Genomic DNA, 7,349 nt, shown 5'->3' with positions numbered 1-7,349 from the left:
AATGATTTTTCAGACTTTGGACAAAGGCAGCTCGGGACTATGATCCCCTGAAAGGGGAAACAAATGAGGTGAGCCCTATAATTACCCCAACTCACTGCCTGAGGCAGTGTGCAGGCTTCAGGGCAGGGAGGAGAGAATCCAAAGAGAGCTTGGATGTCTTGCTGATTGAGAAGATAGATTTAGAGTTCAAGAGGCCAAGATGCTAGAATTTATAGGGCAGAATCCCAGGGAGGGGGAACTGAACATATATATCCAGAGATCTACAGAGGTGTTTTCTTGAATCTCTGGCAGAGTACTGACTTACACATACATGAAAGGAATGGCTAGGGAGTCACCAGAGGCAGAGCTATGCCTGTAGCTCACACAGGGTAGGGATTAGTTCATGTTCCCAAAAGGCAGAGTAGAAAGACTTTGTAACACATGGGGTATAGTCCTCAGAGCAGTATTGCTGTAGTAGAAGTCTAAATTAACCTTAGACTAACAGCTACTGTCCTAAAAATCTTAAAAGCAAGGATCAAAAATACACATCTTATTCCACATATGTTACCTATGTGCTGGAGCAAAGTCCAATACTACCTAAATTTGACAAACGCTGACACCAAGCAATGAAAGATCCACAGTGCTAGCATCTAATCAAAGTACACACCATTCCCTCAACATAGACACAAAAATCCTAACAAGTTTAGCAAGTCAAAACTAACAATGTATAAGAAATATACATCATGACAAAGTGAGGCATATATCAGGATTGAATGAATTGGTCTAATGTTTGAAAACCAATCAGTTTAGGGGTGCCTGGGTGGCTCAGTGGGTTAAGCCTCTGCCTTCGGCTCAGGTTATGATCCCAGGGTCCTGGTATCGAACCCCACGTCAGGCTCTCTGCTCAGCAGGGAACCTGCTTCCCCCTCTCTCTCTGCCTGCCTCTCTGCCTACTTGTGATCTCTCTCTCTCTGTCAAATAAATGAATGAAATCTTAAAAAAAAAAAAAAAGAATGAAGTTAAAAAAAAAAAAAGGAAACCAATCAGTTTAATTCAGTATATTAAACATACTAAAAAGAGGAAACTTGATGATCATGTCAATAGATGTAGAAAAACATTTAATAAAAATTTAACATTTATTTCTGATAAAAACTTATAAAAAAACTAGGAATAAAAAGATGTCCTAAAGCTGATAAGGAGCAAACAAACAAACAACAAAAGGCATGCAAGGCAGAGAAAGTATGGGGTGCCTGCCTAGCTCAGTCAGTAGAACATGCAACTCTTGATCTTGGGGTTGTGAGTTTGAGCCCCACTTTGGGTGTAGAGATTACTTAAAAATAGTATCTCATATATGTGTGTGTGTGTGTGTGTGTGTGTGTGTGTGTGTGTGTGTAAAGTATGACCTACCATCAGGGGAAAAAATCGCTCAGTAGTAAGAGACCTAGAAACGAGGAGATGAAGGACTTAGCAGAGAAGGACATGGAAAGAAATAATATAAATATGCCTCTTATGCCTCATGTGTTCAAGAAGATAGAGAAACACATGAACATTATGAGGAGAAAAATAGTGTAAAAAAATCCCGAAGTGATTTCCATAAATGAAAAAATACATATCTTAAATGTTAAAACACACTGGATGTGATAAAAAGTGGATTTAGATACAGAAGGAATGACCAGTGAATTTGAAGATACAGCAATATAAAACATCCAAAATAAAGCCCAGAGATAAAGTAATAATGGGAAAAAAATAAATAGAACACCAATGACATTCAAGATAATATCAAGAAATCAAACATGGAGACCCAGGTCATGACAGGGAGATAACAAATATATTTAAAGATGGGGCGCCTGGGTGGCTCAGTGGGTTAAAGCCTCTGCCTTCGGCTCGGGTCATGATCCCAGGGTCCTGGGATTGAGCCCCACATCGGGCTCTTTGCTTAGCAGGGAGCCTGCTTCCTCCTCTCTCTGTGCCTGCCTCTCTGCCTACTTGTGATCTCTCTCTGTCAAATAAATAAATAAAATCTTTAAAAATATATATCTATATTTGAGGAAATAATGGACAAAAGTTTTCCAAATTTAAGTGAAATTAGTCAGAGAAAGACAAATACCATATGATCTCACTCATCCGTGGAATTTAAGAAACAAAACAAATGAGCAAAGGAAAAAGAGAGAGAGAAACCAAGAAACATACTCTTAACTATAGAGAACAAACTGATGGTTACCAGAGGAGAGATGGTTGGGAGGATGGGGGAAGTAGGTGATGGGAATTAAAGAGCACATTTATTATGATAAAAAAACTAAATTAAACTAAAATAATCCAACCACCCCCAATTTCCAAATTTGATAACAGAGAAAAACAACAGATTCCAGAGGTGCAATGAACCCAGGAAGAAGAAACATAAAGAAAACCACATGAAGACACAACATAATCAAATTACTGAAAACCAGTGACAAAGGGCAAATTGTATAAACAGCTAGAACAACAAGGGCATGTCTCATACAGAGGAACAAAGGAAAAAGAATGACAGCATACTTCTCATGTGAAACTATGCAAGTCACAGGAAAATGGAAGGACATCTTTAAAGTACTTTAGTAATTTTAAGGGAAAAAAAAAAAAGAAACTGTCAACCCAGAATTCTATACATAGTGAAAATATCTTTTAAAAGTGAAGGCAACCTACAGACAGAAAAGGTGGGATCTAGAATACCCAAAGCAAGGTGGGGCGGTGGCTGGGTGGCTCAGTTGTTAAGTGTCTGCCTTCAGCTCAGGTCATGATCCCAGGGTCCTGGGATAGAGTCCCACATGGGGCTCCCTGCATAGTGGGGAGCCTGCTTCTCCCTCTCCCACTCCCCTGCTTCTGTTCCCTCTCTCGCTGTGTCTCTCTCTGCCAAATAAATAAAATCTTAAAAAAAAAAAAAAGAATAGAATACCCAAAGCAAATTTGAGAAGAAGTAAAAATTAGGAAGACTTGGAGGGAGGAGTCAAGATGGCGGAGAAGTAGCAGGCTGAGACGACATCGGGTAGCAGGAGATCAGCTAGATAGCTTATCTAACCATTGTGAACACCTATAAATCCAACGGGAAATCGAAGAGAAGAAGAGCAACAATCCCAGAAACAGAAAATCGATCACTTTCTGAAAGGTAGGACCTGCGGAGAAGTGAATCCAAAGCGACGGGAAGATAGACCCCGGGGGGAGGGGCCGGCACCCGGCAAGCGGCGGAGCGACGGAGCACAAAATCGGGACTTTTAAAAGTCGGCTCCACTGGGAGACATCGCTCCAGAGGCTAAACTGGGGGGAAACCCAGGCGGGGTCAGCATAACCCCAGGACCCGCGGGGTCACAGAAGGACTGGGGGTGTCTGAGTGCCGCAGAGCTCGCAGGTATTAGAGCGGGGAAGCCGGCTATAGCGACAAAGCCGAGGAGTGAGCTCTAAGCCCGGGGTTACCTTGTGCCGGTCGCAGGCTGGGTGGGCTCGGAGTGCGGCCGGAGGCCACGGAGACAAAAGCGACCCGGCGCTTTTCTCCAGCTCCAACAATTGACTGCTTTCCTCGAGGCGCGACCGCAAGCCAGGGAGGCGGGGCTATTGGGCGCTTTGCTCTGAGAGCGCACTGAGGAGCGGAACCCCAAGCTCTCGGCTCCTCTGGGCCGAGAGATTGGGAGGCCGCCATCTTCATTCCCGTCCTCCGGAACTCTACGGAAAGCGCTCAGGGAACAAAAGCTCCCGAAAGCGAACCCGAGCGGATTACTTAGCCCGGCCCCTGGCAAGGGCGGTGCAATTCTGCCTGCGGCAAAGACACTTGAGAATCACTACAACAGGCCCCTCCCCCAGAAGATCAACAAGAAACCATCCAAAACCAACTTCAGTCACCAAGAACAGCGGAATTCCACAGCAGGAGAAAGCAAATCCTACCTGGACAAAATGACAAGGCGGAAAAACTCACCTCAAAAAAAAGAACAAGAGGCCGTACCAAAGGCTGGAGACCTAATCAATACAGACATAGGTAGCATGACAGATCTAGAGTTCAGAATGACAATTCTCAAGGTTCTAGCCGGTCTCGAAAAAGGCATAGAAGATATTAGAGAAACCCTCTCCGGAGAGATAAAAGCCCTTTCTGGAGAAATAAAAGAACTAAAATCTAACCAAGTTGAAATCAAAAAAGCTATTCATGAGGTGCAATCAAAAATGGAAGCTCTCACTGCCAGGATAAATGAGGCAGAAGAAAGAATTAGTGACATAGAAGACCAAATGACAGAGAATAAAGAAGCTGAGCAAAAGAGAGACAAACAACTACTGGAACACGAGGAGAGGATTCGAGAGATAAGTGACACCATAAGACGACACAACATTAGAATAATTGGGATTCCAGAAGAAGAAGAAAGAGAGAGGGGAGCAGAAGGTATATTGGAGACAATTATTGGAGAGAATTTCCCTAATATGGCAAAGGGAACAAACATCAAAATCCAGGAGATGCTAAGAACGCCCCTCAAAATCAATAAAAATAGGTCCACACCTCGTCACCTGATAGTAAAATTTACAAGTCTTAGCGACAAAGAGAAAATCCTGAAAGCAGCCCGGGAAAAGAAGTCTGTAACATACAAGGGTAAAAACATTAGATTGGCAGCGGACCTATCCACAGAGACCTGGCAGGCCAGAAAGAACTGGCATGATATATTCAGAGCACTAAACAAGAAAAACATGCAGCCAAGAATACTATATCCGGCTAGGCTATCATTGAAAATAGAAGGAGAGATAAAGAGCTTCCAGGACAAACAAAAGCTGAAAGAATTTGCAAACACCAAACCAGCTCTACAGGAAATATTGAAAGGGGTCCTCTAAGCAAAGAGAGACCCTAAAAGTAATAGATCAGAAAGAAACAGAAACAATATACAGTAACAATCATCTTACAGGCAATACAATGGCACTAAATTCATATCTCTCAATAGTTACCCTGAATGTTAATGGGCTAAATGCCCCAATCAAAAGACACAGGGTATCAGAATGGATAAAAAAACAAAACCCATCCATATGCTGCCTCCAAGAAACTCATTTTAGACCCGAAGACACCTCCAGATTTAAAGTGAGGGGGTGGAAAACAATGTACCATGCTAATGGACATCAGAAGAAAGCTGGGGTGGCAATCCTTATATCAGATCAATTAGATTTTAAGCCAAAGACTATAATAAGAGATGAGGAAGGACACTATATCATACTCAAAGGGTCTGTCCAACAAGAAGATCTAACAATCTTAAATATCTATGCCCCTAACATGGGAGCAGCCAACTATATAAACCAATTAATAACAAAATCAAAGAAATACATCGACAGTAATACAATAATAGCAGGGGACTTTAACACTCCCCTCACTGAAATGGACAGATCATCTAAGCAAAAGATCAACAAGGAAATAAAGGCCTTAAATGACACACTGGACCAGATGGACATCACAGATATATTCAGAACATTCCATCCCAAAGCAACAGAATATACATTCTTCTCTAGTGCACATGGAACATTCTCCAGAATAGACCACATCCTGGGTCATAAATCAGGTCTCAATCGGTACCAAAAGATCGAGATCATTCCCTGCATATTTTCAGACCACAATGCTCTGAAGCTCGAACTCAATCACAAGAGGAAATTTGGAAAGAACGCAAATACATGGAGACTAAACAGCATCCTTCTAAAAAATGAATGGGTCAACCAGGAAATTAAAGAAGAATTGAAAAAATTCATGGAAACAAATGATAATGAAAACACAACAGTTCAAAATCTGTGGGACACAACAAAGGCAGTCCTGAGAGGAAAATATATAGCAGTGCAAGCCTTTCTCAAGAAACAAGAAAGGTCTCAAATACACAACCTAACCCTACACCTAAAGGAGCTGGAGAGAGAACAACAAAGAAAGCCTAAACCCAGCAGGAGAAGAGAAATCATAAAGATCAGAGCAGAAATCAATGAAATAGAAACTAAAAAAACAATAGAACAAATCAACAAAACTAGGAGCTGGTTCTTTGAAAGAATTAATAAGATTGATAAGCCCCTGGCCAGACTTATCAAAAAGAAAAGAGAAAGGACGCAAATAAATAAAATCATGAATGAAAGAGGAGAGATCACAACCAACACCAAAGAAATACAAACAATTATAAGAACATACTACGAGCAACTCTATGGCAACAAATTTGACAACCTGGAAGAAATGGATACATTTCTAGAGATGTATAAACTACCACAACTGAACCAGGAAGAAATAGATAACCTGAACAGACCCATAACCAGTAAGGAGATTGAAACAGTCATCAAAAATCTCCAAACAAACAAAAGTCCAGGACCAGACGGCTTCCCAGGGGAATTCTACCAAACATTTAAAGAAGAATTAATTCCTATTCTCCTGAAACTGTTCCAAAAAATAGAAATGGAAGGAAAACTTCCAAACTCATTCTATGAGGCCAGCATCACCTTAATCCCAAAACCAGACAAGGATCCCACCAAAAAAGAGAATTACAGACCAATATCCTTGATGAACACAGATGCGAAAATTCTCACCAAAATACTGGCCAATAGGATCCAACAGTACATTAAAAGGATTATTCACCACGACCAAGTGGGATTTATTCCAGGGCTGCAAGGTTGGTTCAACATCCGCAAATCCATCAATGTGATACAATACATTAATAAAAGAAAGAGTAAGAACCATATGATACTCTCAATAGATGCTGAAAAAGCGTTTGACAAAGTGCAGCATCCCTTCCTGATTAAAACTCTTCAAAGTGTAGGGATAGAAGGCACATACCTCAACATTATCAAAGCCATCTATGAAAAACCCACCGCAAATATCATTCTCAATGGAGAAAAACTGAAAGCTTTTCTGCTAAGGTCAGGAACACGGCAGGGATGTCCGTTATCACCACTGCTGTTCAATATAGTACTAGAAGTCCTAGCCTCAGCAATCAGACAACAAAAAGAAATTAAAGGCATCCAAATCGGCAAAGAAGAAGTCAAACTATCACTCTTTGCAGATGATATGATACTATATGTGGAAAACCCAAAAGGCTCCACTCCAAAACTGCTAGAACTTATACAGGAATTCAGTAAAGTGTCAGGATATAAAGTCAATGCACAGAAATCAGTCGCATTTCTTTACACTAACAACAAGACAGAAGAAAGAGAAATTGAGGAGTCAGTCCCATTTACAATCGTACCCAAAACCATAAGATACCTAGGAATAAATCTAACCAAAGAGGCAAAGAATCTATACTCAGAAAACTATAAAGTACTCATGAAAGAAATTGAGGAAGACACAAAGAAATGGAAAAATATTCCATGCTCATGGATTGGAAGAACAAATATTGTGAAAATGTCTATTTTACCTA

Source organism: Martes martes, assembly GCF_963455335.1.
Source record: "Martes martes genome assembly, chromosome: 6".
Lineage (NCBI taxonomy): Eukaryota > Metazoa > Chordata > Mammalia > Carnivora > Mustelidae > Martes > Martes martes.
Note: the sequence above shows the minus strand (reverse complement) of the source record.